Raw genomic sequence first — 14,451 nt, 5'->3', positions numbered from 1 at the left:
CCCACACAAATATAACCTGATTTACAAATGTTTTTTTGTCTGTGAGCTGCGCTGGATTTGCGTGACTTTTGAGACTCCCCTGTCCTGACTCAATCCACAAATACGTTTTTTTTAAACACAGAAGGATCTGCAACCAATCAGATGTCTTCCTTTGTTTCAGCCAATCATAAGAGCGCACCCCACATGGAGGACGATTTACTCGTAAACCAATCAGATCAAAGGGGCGGATACCTCTGCTGTTTGAAATGCATTCGCGTCGTTCGCTTAGAAAAGTGATTTTTGAGGTGTCCAGATGTTTTCTATGGGGCTTATTAAAATGTGAACACATTGTTGTAAAAGCAGTGAATTCAGAGAATGGGAATGAGGCAAAATTATCTTTTCAGATAGCAGATGGCAGTGAAGTAGTTTTCAGTTTTTCACTTTGTTCTTTTGTTGCCCCCTATCCATTGATGTTTGTTTTCAACACAGGCTTTACGTTTACTACTCGTCTGCTATTGTCGTCCTGCTGGGAATTATTTTGACACTTTAATCTGAACTAAATCCATACGTAAATGTCTTTCTTTCTTTGGAAGTAACCATTAGTATTAATCTGTATGTCAATGGTGAATGTACATGTGAAAACATAATTTAAAAAAAAAATGTTGTTATGTGTGTTCTTAGATGTTAGTTAAATGTTTTTTATATGCCTCTTCATGATAACCACTTTCCATCAGACTGCAGGTTGTGCAGTGAACTGACCCCTCCTCCAGTTGTCATAAAATGTTCATAATGCATGTACACAATCTACAGACAGAATTCATGAAAACTTATTTATTGGTCAATAAATATTCAGATTCAGAAAACTTTAAAAGAAATATGAGAACCTTTCTCAGATGTTTATGGTTCGTATCAGCTTGTTAAAATAAAGGCAGAACTGTGAATGTGCTGCTATTTATCAGCTCAGTATTCCGGGTATGGACCTTTATTTCATCACAGTGAGTGACAACAAAGACATTAAGTTTACATTTACAATGGAAAAAAGTTACCTTTTGCTTGATTTGGTTTTCACAGTAGTGGTATCAAATCATCATGCGTTTTTGTTCCATGTTTTAATGAAATGTCTCAAAGAATCATCGTTTTGCAAACAGTTCAGTAACAAAACATCCTTATATAAATTACATGACAAACACAAGTATAGGCACCTTGACTTCTGTTTAATTTAAGTTATAATATATATTAGCATCAAAACACCTGCCTCTTTTATGGTATTTTTAACCCAGTGTTACCAGCTCTGGCACATATTTGGCCTTGTTGATGAGATTATTATCTTCAGACCGTTAGAGTTCCAGAAGGTCTGATGGTTGGGAGGCCAATGAGATTTATGTGACCCTTCTCATTTATAAAATTTCATGATGTTTTTAATAAATGTGGATTCATGTAAAGTAAATGTGACTATTATAAATATTTATTTGACCTTTTAACCTTTAATGCTCAGTTTTGCTGAAATATTCTAGGCAATAATAACATTATTGCTTTAGACATGAAAGATACTGTAGATGGTAGGTACAAAAGGGGAATTTAAAAATTCAAGCAATATTCAAAACTTAAGATAGAAAGGCATGTAATGGATATTGGTAATAATAGGGGGGGGGCTCGCAGGCGGTGGATTGCCTCCCTCCTACTTCTCCCCTCTGTGGGGTTGCTGGGGGCCTGGGTTCCGGGTTCTTCCTTGTCGGCCTCTCACACGTGGCGGGTGGCGGGGTTGCTCCCCCCCCTCCCTCACTATAGATACACTTCAGGTGGAGCTTTGTTTGGTTTATTACACACACACACACACACACACACACACACACACACACACACACACACACACACACACACACACACACACACACACACACACACACACACACACACACACACACACACATACACATAGCTACATAGATATATACACACTCACGCACACCACACACACACATAGCCACAAAGACATGTACACATGCGTGCACACACACACACACACACACACACACACACACACACACACCACCTGCAAGATTGGAGAAAACCCTGTTGGACTCGGCCCGGGACTGGAGGATGCAGGTTGACCTAGACCAGAAACTCATCTTCCCGCCTGAGATCATTACAACTAGCCTCAGGCCGGACCTGGTCTTGTGGTCAACCTCCCAGAAGGCTGTGTTCATTGTTGAGCTAACTGTACCATGGGAGGCAGCAGTTGGTGAAGCATATGAGCGCAAACGACTGAAGTATGCGGACATAGCAGCTGAGGCAGAGCAACACGGCTGGCGTGCCCGGGTGCTGATGGATATGGATCAAGAGAAAGGACCCCACCTGGGCTGCAAAATGTCCCTAGGGGTAAAAGCAGAGGGGGGCACACCTGGGACGCCAGGTGTTGCCGTTGAGCCCTCCTGAGGTGTCGTGGGCTTATCAACGAAACACCAGTGAAGGGGGGTGCCCACCTGAAGACCCCAATGAAGCGTTTACCCCTTTACCCCTTTACCCTTACCCCCCCCAACCCACTCACTACCAAGTGCTGATCGATCTTAGGGATTGTACTATCTAGTCCTATGAACTCAACACACATACACAGCCACACAAACATATACATACACACACACACATAGCCACAAAGACATGTACACACACACACACACACACACACACACACACACACACACACACACACACACACACACACACACACACACACACACACACGCATGATCATATACATACACGCATACACACACATAGACATACACACTGGCTTGTTCACCTGCATGCTGGCTCTCTAGTTTTTGGGGTTAGGTAGCGGTAGCGGTAGCTTAGCTCAGACTGCGATCAGATCTCAAGATTTGGGTCGATTGCTGTTCGTGCTTTGGTCGGCTCTGTGCCGGTTTCGTGTTCTGTTTGTGTTTTTTTTGTTGCAGATTTCCAGTGCTTGACGTGTGTCTCCGTGTGTTCCTGCTTCCTGGATTGGCAGTGGATGTTGTTGTTGCTGTGAAAAAGGTGACGGAGCATTAAGTGACGTGACCCGTTTTTGTTATTTTTTTGGCTTCATTTCCTTAATGTTTTCAGCAACTTTTTGAGACATAACAAAAACAAAAACACCAAAATACGTATGTCCCTGCCTTTTAAGCTGGGAAAATGTATGTCCTTGATGAATATGGCAAACAAAGTCTCAAGTTTTTCTCATCATCTTTGTGACAGAGTAGCCTCTGTCTGAGTGTTTATGCTGTTAAGCAATAAGGTGATTGTGATTATTGTATATGTATGCAGTGTTTTGTTTATTGGCATCTTGGGTTCTCCACCCCACAGAAGGTGCACATTCTGCTGGGATAAGTGATTTTAGAAGTTCTTTACTTTATCTATACAGGAATTGTTATTTGGAAGCTGCCTTAATCGTATGGCTGATTAGTTCATGGAAAACATCTGGCTGGGTTGTGACAATGCTCTGATTTGTCCATTAGTTGGCCAGAGGTGGGGTCAGGAGACTTTATAAGGAAAAATGGTTCAGTTAGGGAGAGGCTGCCATGGGGAAAGGTTTAATCCGTACCTCTTGATTTATGCTATGTGGCAATGTGTTGTTAATTGTTTTGTCTTAAGTTTTCCAGGCCTGGAACACATTAAAACTTTCCTTTCATCTACAAGTCTGCTTCCTGTCACATCTGTCATTTAAGGGTATTTTCTCTGACAAACAGCCTTTATACAATCTTCACTCTGTAACAATCTTTGTTAAACGCCAGTCTTTTTAGCCCTTAAAGAGCAGAAATCAAGCTGACTTAAAAAGAAGGGGCTAAAGTCTGAGTAAAATTTGTGTGGCAGAAATCAAAGAGAATTTTAGTACTGACATAAATATCAATGAGCCGATTGAAAACGGATCTGGAGGTTATTAGTGGTTAATTATAAGGGGCCAGTGGCACGAACCTGGCTCCACGTACAGTTCACATGTCCTCCACCAGATGGTGCTGTTAGGTTCTGGGCGGAGGCCACTCAGCACTGAGGAAACCATGTTCACTGTCTAAAGGTGTCAGTTCTCACCAACTGCTGGTCTGGAGGACAGGAAAAGAAAAGATCCCTGGTGATGGGTGGATTTGGGATAAAAAACTGTTTTTCATTTTGAAGTGTGTGCTTTGATGGACCTGTAACCTTTCCATTAGGGTAGGCATTCAAACATCTGACGAGTAGGTCAGGAGGAGTCTGCTGGGAATAACGAACAGGGATTGGATTACAGACAAGCACATCAGAGGAACAGCCAGGGTTAGATGTCCTCAAGATAAGAGAGGCCACATAAAGAAGGGGCATAATCCCCTGGTAGAAAGATGCTAGAGAAGATGCTGTCAGGAAGACCAAGAAAGAGATTTCTGGATGTAGCGAAAGAGGATATGCTGTTAGTTGGTGTGATGGGGGAAGCTGGGGAGGACATGCAGGGTGAATGTGTTCAAGAACATATTGAACAACTGTTAAACTTCATCATAAAATTACTTCATAACTTTAGGATTTCTCAATGCTTCTTCGATCCGTGGATGGTAAATGCTGTGCACTGGCTTTTCTTTCCACAGTGGTTTCTCCTCCATGTTTTCTTCCTCCTCACTGGAGTTATGGTGTCTGAAACATTCACTTAGCAGCTTTTTCTTAGTGAATAAAAGAGGACATCAGGGATAACTTTTTAACTCAAATCATAGTTTGTCTGCTTCATGTAACATGGAGATGGCTGACCAAATTACAGTCAGCTGTCCTGCTAAACAATGTGGAAAATTCAATTTCACATGGTATGACTATGGATATTAACAATGAATAAAAGGGAATCAAACTGATTTACTTAATATTTGAAACACGTTTCCATTCATTTTTTTCCATTCATGATGACGGCTTCACAGATGGGGGTTTAAAAAAAACCCACAGTTTTAATGACAGGTTTTGATTCTAAACCGGAGCTTTATTTAATAGAAGAAGTGTCTACTTTAAAAATTATGAGGATATTTTATTTTTGACAATAAAGTGTTAGCAGGTTATTTATTTTAAGACATTCATCTTAGAAGTGGTCAGAAAGAAGATAAAAACATTAAGGCATCAAGTAATCAAACTTTCCATCAAAGATGTAAGATATGTCAGTCATTAACACTTGTATTCAGAAGTCGACTGTATAAATTAAACTTCATATAAACGCTTAGAATTTGCATACGGTATAGAAATAACCAGTCATATGTGGTGTTGTTAAAGAAGGATGTTGTTTTTTGTAGATTTTTATCTCTTTTGCTTGCCCACTGCTGAGCAGTTTCGTGTGCTTAGATTAATTTGTTACCAATAAAGCACAATGGCCTTTTTATTTACTGAAGTCTAATCCTCGACTATTCAAAAATATTTTTTCTCTTATTGGTACGACAATACTGGACCAAATCAACCTATCCCTAAGCTTAGGATATGTACCACAGGTTTTCAAAGTTGCAGTAATTAAACCTTTACTTAAAAAACCTTCCCTTGACCCAGACACCTTAGCTAATTATAGGCCAATTTCTAACCTTCCATTTGTATCTAAAATTCTGGAAAAGGCAGTTTCAAGCCAGTTATGTGACTATTTGTATAGAAATGATCTGTTTGAAGTCTTTCAGTCAGGGTTCAGAATGCATCATAGCACAGAGACAGCACTGGTTCGAGTTACGAATGACCTCCTTATGGCCTCAGATAAGGGACTAGTGTCCATACTGGTTCTACTGGACCTCAGTGCTGCTTTTGACACTGTTGATCATGGCATTTTAGTGCACAGGTTAGAGCATGTTGTTGGGATTAAAGGGACAGCTCTACGTTGGTTTAAATCATATCTATCTGACAGGTTCCAGTTTGTTCATGTACATGAGGTTTCTTCAGAACAGTCAAGGGTCTGTTATGGTGTTCCGCAGGGTTCAGTGTTAGGGCCAATCTTGTTCAGTTTATACATGCAGCCCTTGGGAAGTATAATCCAGAATCACGGCATACACTTTCATTGTTATGCTGATGATACGCAGCTCTACTTGTCTATGAAACCGGATGAAACAGAACTGTTAGTTAAACTTCAGGCATGTCTTAGGGACATCAAGGACTGGATGTCCAGAAATTTCTTGCTTCTAAATTCAGATAAAACAGAGGTTATCATTCTTGGTCCAGAGCATCTTAGGAAGGGACTAGATGGTGTTGCGATGGCTTCCAGTGCAACTGTGAGAAACCTTGGTGTTGTTTTCGATCAGGATTTGTCGTTTAAACCATATGTTAATCAGGTTTGTAAAATAGCGTTTTTCCATCTCCGTAATATTGCAAAAATTAGGAAAATCCTCTCGCAGAGGGATGCAGAAAAACTGGTTCATGCGTTTGTATCTTCTAGACTGGATTACTGTAATGTGTTGTTAGCAGGATGTCCAAGTAATTTGCTGAATAGGCTCCAGCTGATCCAGAATGCAGCAGCACGAGTGCTGACAGGAATCAGCAGGAGAGACCACGTCTCTCCAGTGTTAGCGTCGCTCCATTGGCTACCTGTAAAATTCAGAATTCAATTTAAAATTTTATTACTTGGATATAAAGCCCAAAACGGCTTAGCTCCACAGTATTTACAAGATTTGATAGTGCCTTATGTTCCTGGCCGAGCTCTCCGCTCCCAGGGTGCAGGTTTACTCGTAGTTCCTAGAGTATCTAAATGTAGATTTGGAGGGCGGGCGTTCTGCTATCAGGCACCATTACTTTGGAACCAACTTCCAATCTGGGTTAAGGAGGCTGACACCACCTCCACCTTTAAAACTAAACTTAAAACCTTTCTGTTTAGTAAAGCTTATAGTTAGTGTTTAGTAAACCTCTAGCTGGTGTTGGTAAATCTCTAGGTAGTGTAAACTTTAGTGTGTTAGAGTCAGTAGTCATAGTCGCAGCTATAGAACAAAACTATAATAGTTAGTCTCAAATATAGCTTCGTGGTAGATATGCTGCTATAGGCTTATGCTGCAGGGGGGCACCGACATGATCCGCTGGGCGGTGCCTCTCACCCTTCTTCTCCTCTCGTTTGTCTGTGACTGTGCTGTCGACGTCCCTGACTCCCCCAGTCTGGCCTTCGGCAGGAGGGTCCCCCCTTATGAGCCTGGTCCTGCTCAAGGTTTCTTCCTCCTAAAGGGGAGTTTTTCCTTGCCACTGTTTGGCTTAAGGCTTTTCTCCCACTAAGGGAGTTTTTACCTGCCATTGTTTATATAATAATTGCTATGGGGTTTATGTTTATGTTTATGTTTATGTTTATGCTTATGTTCATGTTCTGGATCTCTGGAAAGCGTCTAGAGACAACATCTGTTGTATTAGACGCTATATAAATAAAATTGAATTGAATTGAATTGAATCCTTGTCCAAGACTGTCCTGTCCATTAACAGGACAGTCTATGTGAACAAACCATGCAGAGAACGCTTTCCTCATCTAGTTTGGAAATACGTCATTAGAGCTTGAACAACAGAAATCAAGCGAAGAAAGTCCAACTAAACTTAGCACTGATTATTAACTACTAATGAGCTCATTAAAAAAATAAACTATGTGATTATTTATCGATGAATTCATCCATATGCGCGAACCTTCACCTACAGTACATCAGTTTGTCCACCAGGTGGGGCTGTTCGTAAAACTCCGGGCGGAAACGCTGTTCACCTTCTGTAGAAAGGTGTGTCACTTCTCACCAGTTGCTGGCCCCATGGACAAGAAAAGAACAGAACATTTCTATTTTATGTCTTAAAAAAACACACAGGAGGGCAAACTATAAAGGACATCTGTCAGGCGTGTGTTCAAAAACCTTAAAGAAATAGGCACAAGGTGAATATTTTATTCTCTCGATGCAGAATTTTCTTGTAGTTTCAGGCTTTTAAATGCAACATCTTTGTTATTGAACGCTGTTCCGAGTGATCGGGCTCTAAAACCAATCAAAGTGCGGCGCCTCTCAGTAGGTTGAGCGGGTGCCATTTACAGAGACTATTGCCCTCATGCAGGCAGTGCAGGTTCAAGTCCTGTCACTCTTTCCTCTGTGGCTTCCCCTCTCTCTCTTTACCCATTTCCTGTCCACCTACTTTCAATAAAGGCCACAAGTGCCACAAAATAAAAAAGAAAGACATTGGTTCTCATCTATTCATCAGCATTTACTGGATCTGGGCTATTTTTCTGTGTGGGTCATCGGGTGGAGGAGCTTGTCTCCTGACCAGAAAGACAGATTACAGCTACGATGTAAAGGACTAAAAGCAATGTGAAGGTTTTACATGGATACGGTTCAAAAATCACCATAAAAGTGAGAAGTATTCAGAAGATGAACTGGGTCGAAGTGATCCAGAGTTAATCATGACCGATATGAATGATAACTACACCCCATATTTCACTTTACATGCTGAAAACGACCTACATCTAAATAAATACCCAGGCCGGAAAGCCTCTTTATGACATTTCGTCTACAGTCGAGAGCTTTCCTCAACACATATCGATGAACCCGTCTGTGCAGGGGTCCGCTGAATATACGTGGGAGGAAGTGGTGAGCATGTCAGAAGAGCAGTAAACACCTGCTGTCACTTCTTTGAGAAGTTTCTGCCGAAAATGTGGAGCCAAAAGGACGGAGCAAACTGGATTATAGTGTGTTGTTTCATATTCGTCTGCATCTGTCGAGGAGATGAAGGTAAACTTTACTGTTCTGTACTTGGCGACAAGGAGAAGTCTTACCACTCTAATGGACACTGAGTACCGGGTACTTACTTCCTGGGTTTTTTAAAGACATTGGTACAGAAAAACAGTTCTGGGTAATTTAAATCAAACCAGACTGGGGAAAACAACCAAAGTGTTTGTTTTTTCTGTTGAAGATGCCTTGAGGTCACTGTTGTGAATTGATGTAGGCTACAAATACAATGAATTGAATTGATGAATTCAGCGAAAATTACAGTTGACTAAGGTTTGATTTCAGCACATCATGAAAATAAAGGACTGAGAGAGTTTAATTATGCTCATGGTGTGGGGCAGGTGGACGATAAGACATAAAAGGGTTCCTTCGCCGTGAAGAGAACCTAGACCAGACTTTTAGTATCAACTCAGTTAAAAGAAATGTGATCACAAAGGTTTTCATGTTATTTTACTTCTGTCTAAAACCGTAGCCCCCTCCACCCCCTCATTTACTCTCTTCGTTTAATCATTTTATTTGATTATTTATTTATGTATTTTGAGTCTGGTCATTATATAAACACATACAAAAAACAGAATCTATTTTCCAGAGCTGTAATTTGGACCATAACTGCTTTGCATGATTTTCAATTTCAGTACCCATTTGGTACAACCCCACCCCCCTATATATATATATATATATGTATATATGTATATATGTATGTATATATATATATATATATATATATATATATATATATATATATATATATATATATATATATATATATATATATATATATATATATATATATAATAAATTAATAATACTAATGCTTGCTTTACATTTTTTTTTACTTTTTGAAAATTGTGCACGATATGACTACCCATGTTTTTGTCATAGGGCTTCAAGCAGACCGACGTAAGAAAGATTTATTAAGAAGACAAGCGAGCAAAAATCAGAAAAAAGTTCCCTTGAGCGACAATCATGAGAGAAACTGGCCCGAGGGTAACGCCTGGAGATAGATTCATAACTTCATCCAGCGTCGGTGTCTATTGCAGCAACTTTTTGACATTGGCCAAAGACATCTTACCATCAAAGTTTATTTAGGATTCACAAAAGTAGAATTGTTAACAAATTGTATCTTTGATAAATTCCCGGACTGATAAGTAAACACTAGTCCGGTTGTGTATATTTTTTATTTCAGATTTATCTGATTCATGCGAAGTTATACTGTCAGTGCGGAGAGACACGACATGGAGAGTTGCTCCAGGACAAAGTCTGACGCTCAAATGTCCCGTCAAACATTGCGGAGAGTCTCTGCAGATCAACTGGTGTAAACTCCTCGATGAAACCTGGGAACAGATCAGCAACTCGGAGAACGTAGAGATGACTCAGACTCAAGAGAGGGACGAGACGATTTTGTATTTAAGCTTCAAACAGGTTTCCATCGGTGACAACGGCCTGTACAGATGTGAGCTGATGGGACGTGGACCTGAAGCTCTCAGTCATTCCATCACAGTCCATGTTTCAGGTGTGCAGCTTTTCTCCTCCAGCATCAGGACATGCAGGTGATCTCCACGAGTGTGCATGACCTCCCTCTGCTCTCTGTTTTTCCAGCCAACGTCACAAACCCGGGACGTGAAAACCTGAGAGGTGCAGGTAAGAGCTTTGATTCATCTCCTCGATGACGTGAATTCAGCTCACAGGCGGTGATCAGCATGTGTTTCGTTCACAGCGGAGCCGGAGACTCCTGCCAGAGTCTGGACTGGGTCCTGGCTGCCTTACCTCTCCATCTGCGCTAGCGCTGCTCTTCTAGTTACCTCACTCATCTTCTTTACCCTCCTCTGTTCCAGTGACTCCAATCGTAAGAAGCTGGAATTCATATTTGTTTGGATAACTTCACTGAAACCTGTGTATTTGACCTCGTAAATCATCTGTTCTTTTGATCCTTTACAGGAATATGGACCTGCAAGTGTGCAAAGAGAGAGGTAGAGTGACTCAAGACTGTTAGATAAAACTCTAAGTGAGCTTATGAAAGGGAGCTTTTATAACTTTTGGACTTTAAGACAAAAGAAAATGTTCTGTTTACGGATCTGAACAGCTGCATGAAGACACATTTAAGGTCATGCATATTTACATCCTCTTGTCTTCTGCGACAGGAAACGTGCACCAGCCGATTCTGCCCCGTGTGGAGAACCAGCACATCTTCTGACCAGCGTGTCTCTGTCCTGAATGACATCTACCATCTAAACAGTGCAAACACGCCGCCGGCGCCATGTCCTCCTGCTTCTACCCCGACCCCAGCGGGGACTCCAGGGTCACATGATGCGGTCTACGCCGCCATCCACCACGGACAGCGTGGGACACCTGCCGGGACACGGGAGGCCACGCCCAACCGGGGCAATAGCTCAGAGTACGCCGGCGTCAGGGTGCCCTGAACGTCTGGGGGTTCCCACAAAGATTCAGATGATGAAGAGACTTAGGGTGCTTTCATACCTGCGTTTCCCCCTAAAGATCGGTTCGTTTGGTATATGTGAACACAGCAATCGCGCTTGGATGTGGGACAAAACAAGCGAGCCGAGATCGCCTAGCAGAGGTGGTCTCGACTCGCTTCCATTTGAGACCTGGAGCGGTTCGTTTGCAGTGAGAGCATAATCTACAAAGCACACAGAAACACATTGGAAACAAACTAGCCACACTCGCTCACGATGCTCCATAGTTGTTTTTCACGGGGTACGGAAGAGGAAACTCCTTCCGCGTTCATTTCTGACCAATGAGAAAACCGTTGGTTTGCACATGGCATTTGTTAACGGCTTTGAACCGCTATAGACAGTTGCCTTGGGAACACAAACACCGCAAACGAAAAACGAAACAACTGTATCGATTTAGCCCCTGAATCGGAAAAAAACAAACGGGCCACAGGTCTGAAAGCACCCTTATGTAAACCGTGGTGTCATGAAAGAGACATTGGTTTGAAGAGCGGATGGAGGTGGTCACGTAGCTGCGCCTTTATGTCCTCTCTGGTTTTAGCATCAACATGGGTAAGATATATCATTAAAATAACAATACATACCTGTCAAGTTTTGATCCACCCCCACCCCCTCTCTCTCTCTTTCCTCTCTTTCCCCTATTCCCCCTCTATCTCTTTATGTTCCCCTTTTAAATAATGCAATTATTGTCACAATCTTACACGTTTTTATTGTAGTGCTATTGTTGTTTTGTTTTTGTTTATTTGGCCGGGATATTTGTCATTGCCTTGATCCGTATGGACAGGACTGTTATTTCACAGGCGATGACCGAAACCTTATCAGTATTCTGGGATTTCTGCGCAACCAGGGCCCCCCTGTCCCAGCTCTATGGGGCCTCACTCCCCCATCTCAGAATGTCTTGGACTGCCATACCTAGCCCTGTTCACATGTCAGGCTACAATCTGTGCCTCTAATGTCCTTGCTACTTTATTATCTATTACAGCCAATAATCCTTTTTGTATTATTGTACTGTAGGGTTTTTTTTTTTTATTTAAATTTTTTAAATGTATTTATTTATTTTTTTATTATTTTTTTTCTCTCTGCACATCTATATATTATTTTGTACAGCCATGCAATTGTGGGTGGGTTGGGGTTTAAAAAATGGCATATTTGATAGGGTTGGTTTTGATATCTGTTTTTACCATTTTGTTATTGCCCAAAAATACCAATAAAAAGATTTATATTAAAAAAATAAATAAAATAAGGGAAATTTTCCACAGCTGTCCCACTAGTCCAACCGAGGTTCAGTATCTTACATTTTAAGACAGATTTATGAGAAATCTAAAATAACTACCCATCGACCACTTAAAAACTACAATTATGAGCTCAGAATCTGACAGGCCGACCTTTGTTGACACTGAAATGCTGTGGACATTCCCGTGTATGTAATTCCTATAATAGAGCCTAAATGAAAACTCAAGTGAATTAAAGCACATTTATTTATTTTAAATATTTTTCAGTTTATATACACATTGATTGTCTTCAAGTGAAACATTTACATTTTCCTTAATTTGTCATTTTCACTCATGTGGCTCTCTGGCATTAATGACTGATGACACAGACGCATGTTTCTGTGTTTCCAGCTGAAATAACTTTCAGAACACGTAACTGTTCATTGTCCTGCTCCTCTTTAGGAAAGTAAATTCGTTTTCACATTTTTAGAGATATTTACACGAAGTCTTCGCTTTTTTGGGCGGAAATGTCTTCTCTCTCGTTACATCCATCCATCTCTGATTTGTTTTTCCGAGTTTGTTCCCGTTGTCGCCACTAATCTCGCGAGAACTTCCACCCAGGCAACAGCAGGGGAAAGTTCTCGCGAGACTAGTGACAACTCAGTTTGCGGTTTAAAAATTATTATATTATAAAACAGAAACGTACGGGAAAATACTAATATGGAAGGATGGCAGGAAGGGGGGGGGGGTAAAATACAGTAGTTTCCCGGCCCAAATGGGAGACTTGACAGGTTTGCATATATATGTGTGTATATACTCAACAGGACCTTTAGACTTCATGACCTATTGACACGTTATGTCGCCTCAAAGAGCATAACTGGCGTCTTACCTCGCACCTTTTCTGTCCCGCGGTTTTGTGACAGCAGAGACGTATCTGCTGGCCTGGCGACCACATCACTGAGAAGCTTAAACACAGGAAGACGTTTTACGCAATCGTCGTTTGTTCCAAGGAAGTGCCGTCTCAACAACGCCTGTTTCAGTAAAACCTTGGGGGTGGGCGCATCGCCACCGTCTCAGAGACTGATCTGTTCATGAATCCACCCAGCTGATCAGTCCAAGCATCAATCTCTAACCTCCATTAGCTGCCCACAGAGTCACTTTGCATGTCTGGGTTAGTTAGATGGTAGATTAGCTCCCACCAGAGGTGTCAAGTAACGAAGTACAAATACTTCGTTACCTTACTTAAGTAGAAATTTTGGTTATCTATACTTCACTGGAGTAATTATTTTTCAGACGACTTTTTACTTTTACTCCTTACATTTTCACACAATTATCTGTACTTTTTACTCCTTACATTTTAAAAACAGCCTCGTTACTCTATTTCATTTCGGCCTTTAAATAAAAACTATCCAGTTAAATTGCTCCATCCGGATAGAGTGAATTTGGTTGTGGTTGTTTCAGATGTTCTTGTCCAGTTTTGTTCTTACATCCGTTCCCTCAGATTCCTGCAACTAAACTTGGATGTACATTCCAATAAAGGTTAGGATAAATGATAACATGCCTCTGAAGTTTGACTTTTTGCACCATTACAATACTTATAGGCAACTAGTCATCATATCTCCTGCTCTCTGAAACACACGTTAATGCTCAATAGTACACATATATGGTTCTTTAATATATTTGCATTATACTAAGATGCATTCATTTTCAATGGCTTTTGACCTTAATGGCTTTTTCCCCCCTTACATTACTTTTACTTTTATACTTTAAGTAGTTTTGAAACCAGTACTTTTATACTTTTACTTGAGTAAAAAACTTGAGTTGATACTTCTACCTGAGTAATGAATGTGAATACTTTTGACACCTCTGGCTCCCACAATGCACTGCTCGCCTCATTCAACTCCCATAACAACAAGTCAATGCTACAAAAACACCCAACACATTGAGTTATTGCATTGTGGTCAGTTTTTTTTTGGTCATCATTATTTTATTCCTTCTCATAAATAAATTCTGATGCAATGAGGCTCTGTTTACATGATGTACTTACAGTATGTCTTGCATTACAACTTGATGGAGTCCGTACCCAGGAGGAAGCGGTGAAGAGGCTGAAGCGCA

At 41.0% G+C, this 14,451-nt stretch overlaps 1 long non-coding RNA gene across 1 annotated transcript; it reads left to right on the top strand.

Annotated features, from left to right (window-relative positions):
• The first annotated feature begins 10,283 nt into the window (after positions 1-10,283).
• Positions 10,284-11,129, top strand: LOC133446406 (uncharacterized). Its single transcript, XR_009782834.1, has 3 exons — positions 10,284-10,500; positions 10,593-10,624; positions 10,796-11,129. It is a non-coding gene; the product is annotated as an uncharacterized LOC133446406 (long non-coding RNA).
• Positions 11,130-14,451: the final 3,322 nt, after the last annotated feature.

This window comes from Cololabis saira, chromosome 6, assembly GCF_033807715.1.
Source record: "Cololabis saira isolate AMF1-May2022 chromosome 6, fColSai1.1, whole genome shotgun sequence".
NCBI classification, from domain to species: Eukaryota; Metazoa; Chordata; class Actinopteri; order Beloniformes; family Belonidae; genus Cololabis; species Cololabis saira.
This window is presented reverse-complemented; position numbering and strand designations above follow the sequence as displayed.